The following is a 13,281-nucleotide window of genomic DNA, read 5'->3' as shown; positions in this document are numbered from 1 at the left end:
CAGAAAGCTAAGTCAGTGATAGATCACTGTAAACCATACTGGGGTAGCAGAGATAAAAGGTGCAACCAATAGTGTAAATACTGGGTTCTCTAGCACATAGTAAAGGAAGATATTAGTTTGGTTATCTACATCTTTGGTATAAATATCACAGAAGGAAGTGATCATTTTTCTTTCTTGGTCATTGCCTTCTAGTTTACATACTGCAAATGGATGCAGCAATTTTAAACTCAAGCATGCTGGCATCAGTGTTTTGCCAAGAACTGTGGAACTTGCGTAATTATTTCTTTTGTCTATTTAGAAAACATGATCTGGCAGTTATTAGTATAGACCCATTTTCCTAACCAAACTACCTAGATGCTATTAAACTACACTTTTTTTTTTTCTTATTAAGTTTTTAACATCACATACCACATAAGCCAGGACCTGTCATGCTTAACATCATTCAATTACACATCATGGTTACTCTGTGAAAAAGGTAGGTTAAAGGGTATTTTTTGTTATATGTGATCTTCCAAGTAAAAAGCATCAGAGACAGTCTCCAGTTTTCAGGTGGTCTTTATCAAGTAATCTTACTCCTTTCGCTTTACATCAGTAGTGCTTCTGGTCTTTGACCTTCAGATTGTAATCCACTTTGATTCCATCATCATAAATCTGCTCCCCTCCCCCATAACTCTACGGTACTTCTGTCCCTGACATCATCCTTCTCTTAACTAATCATTATTGTTTTTCAGCATCCCAAACAAATAAGGAAGCATCTCCTTTCCCCCCTTATATAATCCTGTTTCTAGAGGTAATTTGGAAGCTGATCTTTCCAGTGCAGAAGGACTAGAAAACTCTGTAAAATGAGCAGGCATGAGCTTCATCGCATTTTCAACATCATTTACAAGCCTGTTTGAAACACAAGTTAGTTCTTTACTTTGTAATTAGGGTGTCTTTGTGGAATTGAATGTTTCATCCATCTTTTCATTTTTCTACTATTGATTTGTCAAGTATAAGCCACCTGTTTTATACTACAGTAGCATTTGATTTTCTATACTTAAGTTCATAAGCAGGAAGAAGAATAGTGGAGAGGTGACGTGGATTTTAGTTTGGTTTCTCTCTGTCTCTGCACATGCAGAAAGCTTTGCAAAGCACCCAGCTAACAGGTTCAGTTGCCGTTTCTACAACTGTAATGGGAGAATTCATCTAAGGGATGTTGTTTGAGATGCAGTGCCAGGGACACTAATTTAACTCTGTATCTGCATATTTATTAGCCATCTCATCCTGTGGGAACCTCCTAAAGCAATGCTTAAGTTCCATACATATATTTCTGAAGACCTCCAGATTGCAATCAAGCCCATCAAACTTAGGTGGTATAAGGAACAAATAGGAATGCTGGGAGTATATTTCCTTTTGGTTTCCATTCTACCATAGCATCAAATGGATCAGCACCAAATCTTAAAGAAGTGGCATTTCAGGTCCCCTATTTTTCATAATATCCCAGTAGTTAAAGCTTTTGCCCTGTAAACGAGAGGCCATGGTTCAAGATCTGGTTCAGACTGAGGGTCTTGGAATCATCTTCCGTATGGAAAATTTTGAGGGAGGGCACTCTTGCCTCTTTCTGTTGAAACATTATGCAACCAAGAGGACGACAAGGGCATGGTGCAGCTGGGAGTGCAGAGGTCATGGAAGCAGAATAGCAGCAAGAAGAGGGAAACTTCTGCCTCATCAGATGATCAAGATGTTTACTAGCTGATCTTACCTAGGGCAGACCTTTAAAATCTGTTTGCTCTTTAGGAATATCTATGCCTTTGCCCAGTGGAGTTTCTGTAAGAAGGGAGTGTCATCAAGGTTGAATGCAGAATTTAAATGTGTCATGAAAGAAAACAGACAACAGAAAAAAAGGTAAGTAATACTTTCAAAACAAGGTGTGCTATCTGACACAGATATAAAGAGGGAATTTCCGCTATTAAGCACAATTCATAAGCTGTGCACAGATTCAGCCTCCAAATCATTACAGCTTCTGTCAATAGGTTAATTAAGAGCTTGGAGATACGTCTTTATTCTTAATTTGGGACTCTAAAAAAGACTGCAATGACATTAAAATCAGTCACTGACCACCATAGTAATTTCATGTCCATTAGGACATGCCTTTGCTCTTGATGAAATAATGATCATTCAGTGGATTTCTATCCATCACTATTTGATTAATAAAGAAATGCTAGTCTTCTTTCAAATAGCAGTGTCAGTCTGTCTTAAAGTGGTTTAAATTTTGAAAAGCAAAATCAATCCTTTATCAAATACCAGGACCAAATAAAATCGTACCATATTGTTGGAAAAAAAAGCTCACAAGGAAAGATGCTCAACTGATTCAGCCTAAGAATACTTATCAAGAACATTATATATTTCTAATTAGAGTGACATATATTTTAATTTAAGAGAACTGAACTGGGGTTTATATGTATAATTAAGTATGGGTTCTGACAAAACTGTTATTACTATTACTAATTTACTAGCTAATAGCTTCAGGATGAAGTCATTGACAGTTAATGATATTTATGACACATTTTCATAACTTCTGTAACTTCTGCTCCAGGGGACCTTGTTACCGTTATAAATCTTAAATGCAAGTCTCACTTTCCATCCCTGTTTCCACTTTACAGCTAAATGTTATGCAAAGGAATGGACACAGCTCAGCAAGGTCATTTAGTTTTATAGGGCTGCTTGGAGAGAAGGAGTACTTTTATCTGGTAGGGTGTGATATATTGTTATGCCTATTCCACATGCTAAAGTAAAAGTGGAATGAAAGTGGAACAGGAACAAAATGGGAATTCCATTTTAAAGGATAACAGAACTGGGGAATACAGATTCATCCAAAATGTTGCGTCTGTTTGTAAATCCAAAATTCAAACCCTTTGTTTATGTCTGTGAACCCTTGGCTTCATGAAATTCTCAGATACAGACTGTCTCTGGAGACCTTTGAAAAAAAGTAGGACTTAATTGTTTGTGTTTCTTATTTCTCATGAGTTGCCTAGAAAACAGTCATCTAATGCATATAACATTCAGTGAATCATATATTTTCTATAATGTTTGTTTCATAGACATTTATAAGCAGGTAGGAAAAGTAAAGTAAACATAAAACTGTATATTGGAGACAAGTTTTAACCAGTAACAGGTATATGCCATCTAATCAGTTATTCTCTTGGAAAATGACTCTGTGTTTCTTTGCTAATCTTCTTGAAACCAGACCATCCACTTCTGGTAATACAACTGGTTACAGCAAAAAGTTGCAGAATAAACACTTCTAAAAGTAACACTCTAATAGGTGACTTAAGCAATGAACTGTAAAAAGTAATTATGCTACTCTTTTGGCTGCAGGTATAAAACCATATTTTAATACTCTGTCATCTATCATTTTCTGGTAGATGAGCAATCATGATGTAATGACACCCAGATTAGTCATTCTCATTCTGCAAATTATATGAACAATAGATAAGTAACTTGCAACTGAGTACAATAGTTTAACAAAATAACGTGAAAAACCTTGGGACCATAAATGGTCTAGTGATGGTCAAATTAGTTTCACAGAATCACAGAATCACAGAATGGTTGAGGTTGGAAGGAACCTCTGGACATCATCTAGTCCTCCCCCTACCCCTCCTTTTCAATAAAATATGCCTTTTTTCAATAAAATGTAATAAGTTTCAATAAAATGCATAGCAGTCTAAATCCTCAAAGCAAACTCAAATCATTTAAGTTCCATGTATTTGATTTCACCCTCTCCACCTAAAAAATAAGCTATTAGTTTTTATTTATGTGGATCTTTTTACTTCCTGATTTTGTCTGGAACTAGAAACTGGATTGGTAAAAGACTGCAGAAGCACAGGAATATTGTTGATTCATCCGATGATGTTGAAGATTCATCTTCATATGTTGAAGATTCATCTGAAAAGTTAAATCTAAAAAGATACAATAGAATTATGAGTTTTGTTTGACTTTCCTCGATTTATGTCTTTTGCCTTTGGTTAATATACATTTGGGGTTTGATCTGGCAGACCAGGTGAGTCAGTAGGAAGATCACATTGTTCTGTCTTTCATACTGGAATGTTATTCCTCTGTGCTTTGGACAGATATTTTTTTATCTGTTTTTTATTAGGTCCTATACTTCTTGAAAGCCAGTTACATTAACACTGACTGAACATCACTGCCTTGTTCACACACCTAGCTAAATCAATGGAACAGCTCCTACTGATTTCAGCAACATAGCTTTAGAATTATAGTGCCAAAGTTTCTCCCATCTAAATTTATTTGCTAAAACAAAATATCTACATTAGGAGTGCCAATCCAGGCATTTAAGAGTTAAATACCAAAGTCTGAACTATTCACACTCAGATAGTCAAGGAACTAAAAAGGCATTCTCAGAGAATGATTCGCTTCATCCCAAGACAGTTGTCTGACAGTGATCAGAAAAAAATCATTCAGGGACCTGATCTGATGTTGGATGAGGTGATAAACTAGTAGCCACAGTCCTTAGAGAGAATGGAAACTCCCCAGAGAACAAGCCAGCTTTGTGATGGGCTGCATCATGCTCTAGGCATGTTTTTTCTTCCCCTTCTTTCTCTCTTATTGACCAGAAAGGGAGCCCAATACAACAATGCTTCTAACATAGGAACTTCAGCAAGATTTCTGCTGTGAAGCAGAATGCATTTGGTCCAGATAGATAGCCTTCCTCTCAGCTGTACTGTGAATTTCCCTTTTGCACCTTCTTTCAAGCTGTTGTTTTCATGCAATTGCCTGAATCTTTCCATGTGTTTTTTGTTTTTATTTCTCCACAGCCTTACTTCTGTTCTACTATTTCTGGTGTGTGGGTTGAATCAACACCTTTTTTCTCACAGTGAACATAGACTGTGTTTGTCTCAGCTCATTTTATGAAAATACTTACATGCTAACAAAAATAAATAAATAAATAAATAAAAAGACAACTAAATCAAAATATTCCCAAGTGTCTAGTGGCTTGGGTTTGGATCACTCAGACATTAGAAGCTTGACCTGCTGCTTCTTAAAGGGATCTGTTTTTCAGTGTGGTTGCTGAACTCTTTGAAAACCTTCAGCTTCCTGGATAGGCTATATGACATAGAGTGTATCATGCTGAGGAATTTTGAGAGATACATTATAATCTAGTATCTCCAAGTGAAATCCTTCCCCACTGAATTATAGAAGCTTTGATTTCAGTGGGATCCACATTTCCGTATCCATTCTATTTGGTAGATGCATCTCACTGAAAATTATGCTACTTTTCTGTGCTACCCTTCCCAAACATGTTCAGCTATTAATGACCCATTATTCTACCTAGCTGCATTTCTCTACCTTCTGTACCTATACTAACTTTCCTGCTCCCACTCTCTTTTCAGCACTCTCTCCCAGCCAGGAGTATCTCTTGCATCCAGTGATTGGTGCATACCCAACAGTCTGGGAAACTCTAACCTAGTTCACTTAAAGCTGCCTTGCATGTTGGTTGTGAATGTGTTCCTATCATAAGATCACTAGAGCCCTCTGTATTGATCTTAAAAAATGTCTCCTAGAACTGCTTTTTTAAGTGTGACAGCACAGAGGGCTGCATTCACTGTCTAAAAAGGAATGCAGACTGACTTTTCTGGAACTGGTCCAAGTACAGCTCCTCCCACAAAGCTTTGTACATTTGTGATGATATCTGTCTTGCTTCTCCTTTCATCATTCTTTTTCTTCTTGTCTTCACAGACATTTTTCTCATATTTCTATGCATTTGTTTATATATAGTACTCTTCTCCTTTTTCACCCATGGGTACTGTAGCCTTCTGGGGTGTCTTAAGATGTCAACTAAGTGTGCTAATACTTTTTGACATTCTGTGACCCCTGAGGAAAAATGTGGAAATTCATTCTACTTTTGCATTAACTAAGACTTCAGTTTATGCAAAACTGACAGACAAATGGAGTGGAAGTGATAGATAAAATAAATATAACTAGACATCCTACCTAATAAACTGACATTTCATTTGCCATCTTTACAGAGTAACATGGTTCTAATAACAGGAGGAGCCTTGAAATATGAAATTTTACTTTATTCTAGATTGAAAGCAGTGTTGGCATTCGAGACAATGCTTTGCAAACAAGGACAGAAATAAGGACAGTACTATATAACACAATTAACCAATACTTTTCTGGTGATGATGGGACAGACAGGGGGATGTATCCAGTTGGATATATACTTTAAGATCCTGGGCCTTCTTTTATCCTTCATTGTACCTTATGCAAATATTTGTGAAGAGAGGGTATAAAATGTTAGCATTTAGAAAGATGTGGGTGATTCTCGGAGGAAGAGTATGACTCACCTTATCATACAATAATAAGTATCCAACCTTTCTGCATTGGCTATGGAAGGGAGTTAAACAACTGAAGGTAGACTAGGCAGCAGCTTTCAGATGACTGACATAGTTAAGGTCAGGTTTAGAGTTTAGCAACCCTAAAGTCTGCCTAGAATGAGATTCAAGTCAAAGTTAGGTGAAGCAAATCAACTCTTAGGTCTCTACGTCATTTAGCTGCTTTTGAAAATCTTAGAATTAATCACTTTTTTTTTCCAAAAAGATAAAAAGACTCAACTTTTGGCAGAGCTCAGCATCTTTTACCTATAACTCTGAAGTTTATGATGCATCCACAAAGCATAAAATGTGGTACCTTTTCAGCATTTCAAATCACATTTCTAATTTTCATCCCAGGAAGGAAGGTCCTTAGATATTTTTAAAAATTTATTTCATTATATGAGTTATTCTGCTTTGTGGTCACCCTATGCCTTGATCAATAGTTCCCTTAGTTAGCCTCTATTCACTTGCAATTTTATATTTGCCTGCCTCCATTGTCTCTTTGCTTGTATAAAGCTTTTTGAACTATCGGTCACTCTTCCCATCAATAAATGTGATATGACACATTCCCTAAAATGGAACATTGTATATAAACATTTCAAATTCTTGAAAAATGACTCAAGGTTTGAGTAACTGCATATACTGTGCATTACTGCTAATCTGTCTCTCCCCTTAATGCTAGCAGCAGCTCCATAGGACAACTTCTTCAGCCTGGAAAATTATGTTCTGAAGGAACCAGACATTTCAGTGAGTCTAAATTTAAAGTTAGAAGATTATCGCTAAAGCTGATCTATTGGAATTACTTATCTGAGGCAAAGTAATTCAGGTGCAGTGAAACACTTCTAATTTTAAATTTAGGAGCACTGAACAGTGAGTGGGATTCTTTGGCATAGCACTTAGTTGATACTACTCTTTCCCTCACATTCTTTCTGCTTTACAATTTTATTCTTTTACAGCCCGTGTTTCCAAAATCCAATGGTGTTAGAAGAAAATTGTAACATTAGTAATACTGAAAACAAAGATATTTACAATTAAATATAATACAGTTGTTAAAATGGATAAAGTACATGTCATTTCTAAATTGCTGTAATGAGTTATGCCATGGAACATTATGTGTGATGCAAAAGTTACTCTTGGGAAAACAGTATAGGAGAGTGATAAGTCCATCAAATGGTGGATAAAGTGAGACTTGTAAGGGTTTATTGGGATCTGAGACTTGTAGGGATTACTCAGATAAAATAAGGACAGGAGGAATGGAGACAGTATTTTAATAAGCTTGCATTGAGAGACATGCATTTCTTTGTTTCTCAAATACATTGGAGTCATTAATGATGCTCTAATGGTTTTTGATGGTGAAATTCTTTATGAGCTCACAGAAACCAATTCGTCTAGCAAAATGCACATGAAAATGTTGCTCCTTATGATTTTTGTCACTATCACTTGTGAGGTGTGCAATGCATTTATAATCATATATTTAGGAGTTATTGGCAATTTTGCAGTTAAGAACATGAATAGCCGTAATTAATATATTCTATAAAATTCTAAGATTAAGGTAAAACAAGGTAAGGTATAAGCAATTTTTGAGAGTTCTAGCTCAATATTCCTTATGAAACCCCACAGAGAAGGGTTACAGTGTGTTCAGTGTGCTATATCATCTCCATCAATTAAGTTCCTGAAGGACAGAAACTGAAAGATGAAGGATGTTTTCTTTCATCTTAAAAAGCTGAGAATCATGCTTCTACTGCCTTACATTTGAAATTCCATTTTTCAGCTATAGTAATACCTGAAGATAACCACACAAAGTTGTGGACCTCACCATTAGCATTAACCAGTGTGGTATCTGCTCTTGTATTGTGTGATGTGATGGTATGGTTGCACAAGCCCTTATTCAGTTCGCAATGGGGCCGTTTGTCCTAGTGTGTGTGTCCTAGAAGTTAAGAAGTATTAAAAGATAGTTTAAGCACATAAATGGCAGTTTAAATAAGAAGAAAATAGTGATTTGATTATGCAGGGAAGTTACTGAAATGATTTCAGAGACAGTGTGCAGAAAACAGACATAGTGATTCTTTAAGCTAATGTATAGTTTTGTACATAGAGAAGGTTGTCCACTGGCATACCAGCCAGAGTCAAAAAAAAAAAAGAGTATTTCAGGATCCTTTTTACTCTAGACAATTGAATATTGATCAGTAGAAATATTGACTCCTTCCATAGAATTTGATTCAAGGCTAGTAAATAAACAGGTGCATACTTAAAACATATTCTGATAAGATGTCTTAAACAAATTCTTAATCTTTAGGTAGTTAATGGAAATGTTTGACTAAGGAATAGACTTGCCTTAAGGACCTCTACAGTCAGTGGATTGAAATAGCCACCTCAAAAGAGCAATTCAGCTCCCTTCAGACACAGCACAGGTATTTATCTTGTCCTCTGAGCAGTCAGGTAATCTTGGGCAACAGCGCTTCTGATGCAGAGATGACAATTCAGTTACAAAAGTTAGGCAGGGTGTATTTGTGCCTTCTTGTTTTTTGTAAAAAGAATAACTTCATTCCAAATTTCCACATATAAATGTGTACCAGTCTTCAGCTCAGAGCTGAACATACTGGTTAACACGGTTTCAGGCAGCAGGAAACTTCATTTCTAAAGGTAAGTTAATAATATTGATAAATTTACTACAGCTTTACTGAAGGGACAGCATGTTATAAAGGGTAATTGAAAATAATATTTTATGTACTGGCTGTTATTCTTTTATGCTAGTATTTTTTGCTGTAGAGGGCATGGCTAACCTCTCTCAACATCCATTCTCTCAGTCTTTGTTTCATAATTAATAGATAAAAATTAGTAAGCACCTCTCAAGATGCTTTTTAAAATGAAATATGAAACAACTCTGTAATAAAGGTTGACATTCCATGATTCATTTTAATCCTTGCTCAAATGGGCTAAGGCCACATGACATATTGGTAAATAAATGTGAAGAAGATGCCTTGAATTGCAGGAATAGCTAAGGCCATCATGGTATTCAACAATTAATGTAGAATCTACCCATTTTTTCATGAATAAAAAAGTGAATAGCTACATTAAGTACATGTAACCTGTCACAAAATGACTTATGCCTTCCCCTGGGTATCTCCTGCTTATGTGCTCTGCTCATTCAATTCTATAATACTTCTTAATAATAAATAACAAATTCTGTAATAAATCTGGATGTCATGTGCTGAACTTAGGAACTTGTCTTTTTTGTTTCTCTGTTAATATCTTTCACACTGAACAGGTAAAATAAGAGAAGGGATAGACATAGGATCTGAAGTATAAGGATTAGAATAGATAGAAGAGAATAAAAATAAATGAAAACATGGGGTCAAATTCTGAGAAGGGCTGAGATAAAAATGTTTGGATCCAATAAATTTTGCAAGACTAATTTAACAAAGAAAATATGTTAACACTCAAAAATAAAATGAAATAGAAAGCATGGTCAGTTTGCTAGAATCTTCTAATTAAAAGCACTTTGGCACCCAAAATAATGACCTCATAATTAATAGGCAAACTCAGCAAAGAAGATAATGAGATTTTCAAAATTACCAAAGGGAACCTGGTGTACAATCACTGTTAAAATGTTCGGAAATTAGTCACCCAAGTCTTTTGGATGATTTTGAAAATCTGAGCTAAGACGCATTGTGAAAGGTTCTTTTTGCTATACAAATGACCAAAGAGCACAGAAATGAGTGGTGGAGCTGCCGTGCAACAAGGATGTGATCAAGACTGAAGTTAATGACTCCAAGCCTCAATGAATGCTTTATCCTGGTTTTCAGTAAAACTAGTATGTTGAGAAGGGGGCAAAGGCAGGCTTTTAATAGATTGGAGGATATGGAAGTGAGAACTGTAACACCCAAGTTGGGTGCAAAACTCAAAGACCTTTGTGTTCAAACTGAAGGTCATCCCAACATTCTGAAAGAACACATGGAATTGCAAAATCAGTAATAAATCTCTCAAGTTGGGGAGGGGGGTGCTACATGACAGGAGAATAAAAATGCACCGTGTCTGTTTAAAAATTGAAACAAAAGTAATCTTGACAGCTAATGACAATTAGAGAGACATTGCTTGAGACAGAATTTTGAGGAAAATGTGAGGTAAACAGAAATCAGGATAAAATGTGATGTGTTTATCTATTATAGAACATACAGCATTCATCTGAAAATTTTTTAAGGTAAATTATTTTATAGACCAGCAGCTCCCTTGAAACTAGTGAAACATTTGATATAGTAACATGAGAATAACCTACTTAAACTGGAGATTATGGGGGTTAGCATAAGAATTATAAGGTGGGTAGATAACTTTAAATGGAGATGACAAGGACTATGGTGAAAAATGAACTACAGAGATGGAGGGAGCATATTAGTTGATTCCTTAGAGTCTGTCTCATAACTGATATTGTTTAACCTTTTTATGATAACCTTGTTCTGAACAGAAGAAGTGTAGTACTGATATGTGATAATAACATGTATTTGGAAGGTAGGGTCAGTACAGATACAAAGTAGGAAGAATTTGGCTACTCTGAGAACTCAGCAGCAATCTAGGAATGGAAAGTTTGTCATGAGGTTAGAAAAGAATTGCAAAACACTAGATTGTTTTACCTAGCAAAATGAAAATGTCTGTAAATACATATAGGAGATGGGTAACCTTACGGGGGAAGAACTGTGTAAGCTTAGATACTACACTGGCACAGTAGCCAATGGACATATACAGGCCTTAAATGCATTTAACCTGGAAATTACCATTCCTGCCTTCCCAATAGGTATTGTGGGGGAAGAAATTCTAGCTAGTTTAAGATGGAACTTGGTCCCTGAGATGGACTGAATGATATGATTTGGTGGTTTACAATGTCAGAGGTCTTCAGCTGATGACTTGAACAGCACCTTCTAGTCTCTGTCTGACTGAATCATACTTTCTGTTTGTCCTTTGGTCTCCGTTAGCAAAACCAACCTCCTCTCTGTCTAGTTTTGAAAGGAATGTCCAGGGCCTGTGTACTGAAACACTTAGAATTTTAAAGAAAGTGAATTCCTCTTATCTTTTCTTGCTTCACCTTGTTCTTGAATAATTTACATTCGTGAGCCTTGAGACTCTCTTACATCCTACTTCTTCTTTCAAGCAGTGTCATTACAATATTGTCATGTATCAATGCAAGGGCACTCTACGGCTCTCTTCAAAAGGAATACGAGAACTGAACTGTAATGCATCAAAAGGTATGGGATGAGGGCTTGGCTGGAATCATCCAGATGATAATGAGGTTTGTTTTTCAAAGTATGCTATATGAGCTTTATTATTAGTGAATGACCCATTCGTTGAGGGGCAATAATAGCTAAAGATGAAGCCAGGTCAGTTGTTAATTGCACTACTATTGAAAAAAAAAATCAGCTTTCTTGAGGAGACAAAGTCATAACATAGGAATTGTTGGGTGACATTCATTGTCCTAAATTAGGCAGATGGTCAAACTAAATAATAACAATGGTCTCTTGTGGCAAAAAGACCCAAACCCAAACAACTAAACAAAATTATAAATGTACGAAATGGAATTTTCAGTTAATTTCCCTCCTTGTAGTTCTAGTGCTTGTATTAATAGCTTATTAACACTTTCATATCAAAATCGAATGCTGACAAGGAGAAGAGGCATAATATAGCAAAATAAAATATGCTGTTTTTTAACTAAGAGGGAAAGAGAGAAAATGATACAGTGGAAAAACAGAATAAAATGTGTAGCAAATTTCAGTTAGTCAACTGATCTGTATCTGCAATAAATTGTGGTATGTTGCCATGCACTTCTATTTATGCAGACAGAAATAATAACTGTTCAGTCAGGCATCATGGGATTCATTGGAAGGAATGCGTCTAAATTTCAGACTTCTTTCAAGGGGGTGTTTTACACTACATTGTAACTGCCAAATTTAACTTCAACAGACATTTGGTCTGGCATCAGTAAGATTCTCTTTAAACTATACCTGGCACTTAATATCAAAAATGTTTGCTCTCACTGTATGAGCTTTCAGAGCTATATTCATTGATCCTTTATATATCTATATATCTATATCTCTCTCTCTATATATATATATCTCAAAGTATTTACTGACATCTCGCTTAAGTGGACCAGCTTAATCAAGAGGGGAAAGTGTCATTTACTTCCTCCCATCCCAGAATACTTCACAACTTGGTGCAGGGACTGGGACAGCCTTCTGGAACATGAGAGCCGTGTGGTCAAATCCTCTGAAGGGGTAGCTGTTGTTCCCATACATAGGATGAGTGCTTTAATTGCTGCAACGTTGCACAGAAGAACGGAGGCAGTAACACCTCATTCTCCTTCCATTCTGAAGGAAAGTACTGCCCATTCAGCTTCTCTTTAAGGAAAGAACTAAGAAGCCAAACATCAGAGGATGGAAAAGGAAGGGAAGTTCTTGAGATTATCAGTCCTTCAAGAAAAGAGGTAGTTTTGTATAGAACCAGGCTAAAATGATTATAATCTGAGGGAGATTGGAATCTTATAAAAGTTTTTGTCCTCAGTGGTTTTATCAATTAGCTTGGAAGATTACCCCTTCAGTATGTTAACTGTCATGAATCATGTCCTTTCGCTCTGTGCACTGCATTTGCTGGCATCATACCATGCTGTTATGAATTCCATCAGGAATGTACATCCCTAAAATACACACAGGTGTTGCAACAGTCAGTGCTATGATGCCAAAGTCTCTTCTGCCAGTCTATTCTTACAAACTTTTGTTCGACCCTTCCAGCCACATGCTGATATCAATAGGCGTGTATTGCAGACATTTGTGCTGTCCTATCTGTTGAATAATCATCATCACTGCTTAGTCCCTTCTATTTTCTGATGAACCTGGACTATGTTTTATATTAAGAAAATCATTAT

Source organism: Dromaius novaehollandiae, chromosome 1, assembly GCF_036370855.1.
Source record: "Dromaius novaehollandiae isolate bDroNov1 chromosome 1, bDroNov1.hap1, whole genome shotgun sequence".
Classification (NCBI taxonomy): domain Eukaryota; kingdom Metazoa; phylum Chordata; class Aves; order Casuariiformes; family Dromaiidae; genus Dromaius; species Dromaius novaehollandiae.
Note: the sequence above shows the minus strand (reverse complement) of the source record.